The sequence below is a fragment of the Fukomys damarensis genome, unplaced genomic scaffold (assembly GCF_012274545.1).
Source record: "Fukomys damarensis isolate Sample0158 unplaced genomic scaffold, DMR_v1.0_HiC HiC_scaffold_12, whole genome shotgun sequence".
NCBI classification, from domain to species: Eukaryota; Metazoa; Chordata; class Mammalia; order Rodentia; family Bathyergidae; genus Fukomys; species Fukomys damarensis.
The window spans coordinates 9,043,602-9,046,224 of NW_022900924.1; positions in this window are offsets into that span (position 1 = coordinate 9,043,602).

Here is a 2,623-nt window from a genome sequence, read left to right on the forward strand (position 1 = left end):
ATTACTCCCACTGCAGTGACACAGACCTGGAGGTGCCCACGGTCACACAGGTACTGGGTAGCAGAGGGAAAATTCACACGTAGGCCTACCTCCCATCCCTGCTCTTCAGGCCCGAGTCCTCACTGTTACCACCTGCTGACTAGGGCTTAGGGCTCTACAGTTTGGTGACTACTGTTACGAACTCTTCAGCCAGCAAGACAACAACCTTACTCCCTCAGCCAAGAACTTTGGAAATACAGAGGGAGCTGAGCACCACCAAAGTTGCACATGATAAAGAACAACACTTTGTGTACCTGGGTACCCTCGTCCACCATGTGAAGAGTAGTGTTTCCCAGGCAGCTCTAGCCTAGGGATCCAGAGATAGGCGTAGTTAAGCTTAGTCCTTGCAAAACTTACCTATATGACTGACTCGGCCCAGGTCCTCCTATCTAACTCTGTTTTCTCCACTGCATGAAGCTCTGAACTAGACAAGGTTTCTGCAGCTAATTATTCCCATTGCTTTTATACAGCCCTGGAGCAAAGAATGACTTTTACATATGTGTCATGCTTGGCCTAAACAAACAGGTCAAAGCAAACAGGCTGCTTTGAGCAAACAACAGCAGCTCCTCAACAAACAGGACAAGTGGACTCAAAACAAAGCATAGGAGGGAGGGCCAAGGGCCGGAGATTTAGCTCAGTGGTGCCACCACCTGCCTCACAAGTGCAAAGACCCGAGTTCGATCCCTAGCACACACACACAAAAAAAGTATAGGATCTCCTCAGGCTGAAAAGTCCAGTGATTGTCTACACACCTGTGCAGACTGTCCTTGGATTCAGTCCTAAACGTTTCACCCCAGATTCCCTAGCCTCTTCAATACCTGCATAAACCTAATTCCTTTCCCAGTTAGCTGCTTATGTCTCCCTCCTGGGGGTTAGCCCATCCACCCACAGATGAAATCTCTCCCAGCCAGCTGCTGTTACGTCTCTCTCCCAGGGTCAGCCCATCCCCACACACGTCATAAACTCAGCTTTTCCCAGCTAGCAGCTAGAATTCCGCTGATTTTAGTCCCTGTTCCCTGGAATAAACTTCTTTTTCTCAGAACAAAATGCCTATCTTTTGACAAGTAGATTCATGTGCACCATCTATAACAGTATGCAAATTACATAGCTAATACAAAACGTAAATTTCAGAATCCGTAATAGAATTTTATTACAACAGTCACTCTTTTATGTATTGTCTTAGGTAAGCAGAGTGCAGTCTCCAAAGCTTTAAATACTACTAAAAGTATTGCTGTTTATGAATAATACACTATAATAATATATTTACAAAAGTTTGCCGACCCCCGAACAAGATCGTGCTAAAGATATATTTTAACCACCAAAATGAATCCCATGTGAGGACCTTATCCCCACAAAATCCGGAATTACGACATACAATAACCCAGGTCCCTGAGTGGCCCCCAAAGCCACTGGGAGCAGTCACGTGGGCGTGTGAGGCAAGGTCTATCTAGGATCCGCCTCCTTCTGGGACACAGTGCAGCAGACTGGCCAAGATTCTCACCTAAGCACGCCAAGGTGTGACAAGAGCCAGGAGGAGGCCCGCGGAGCAGTGACAAAACCTTGTTCCGCTGTCTTTCCGGTCTCCGTTTCCAGACTGACACTGAGAATGCGGGGCGGTGGGGGGGGGAAACACCAGCGTCTTCACGTGATTCAGCCCCCTGCCCACAGGCTCTTAGGCCCATGTGTGGCTCACACGAGCCGCAAGTCACCCCTGAGCCACCTTCACGTGGGGCCCAGACACTCACCCCGCGTCCCCAGCACAGCCAGACTGAAAGCCTGAGGGAGCTTTCCCATTGGCTTGGTGCCGAGCCAGCCAGCCAATCAGCGCGGGCACATGCACCTCTTGCCCACTGGGTGGCTCGCTGGGCCCTGCAGGGGGCGCCCCTTACAGTGAAGCTCCCTAGTTCCAGACAGATGCTCAGGGTCCCAGCTATGGAGGGGCTGGGCGCCAGCTCCAGGTCTGACTTCAAGGACTTGGTGGCTCCCTAGTCCTGAGCAGTCGCTGAGTGGGGGGTTGTGTGTTCTCATTTTGAGGAGGGACGAGTGTGCTGAAGGGAATCGGAATTTGGGGAACACAAATGGGACTAAAGGAGGAAGACCTTTCTCATCTGTCTGTACCTGCTTCCAAAAAGAGTTGACGCCCAAGAGGCAAAAACTATTGAAACAATGGCAAGATCCCATAAGTGGTTTTGTTTTGTTTCCAGAATTCGCCCTGAAAAGAGGTTCCAGGGTTAAGGGCTTCTTATAAAAGGTTTTAGGGAAGGGCTTCCACAATAGTTAAATTCATAGCTGCTTGAGTCTCATAGAACTATTTAAAGAAAAATGAATATTATGGCCTTCTTTATTACCTTATTTAAAAGTAACAAAAAGAATTTTAAAAAATTTTTTTAATTAATTTTGGGAGTAGCAGAGATTGAACACAAGGCCCTCCATCCCTGAGCAATGTCCTCAGCCCTTTGGGTCTCTCCAAATTGTCCAGGCTGGTCTAGAACTTGAGATCATCCTGCCTCAGCCTCCCAAATAGCTAGGTTACATGCATATACCCTCACATCAGCAAAAAAAAAAAAAAAAAAAAAATAAAAAA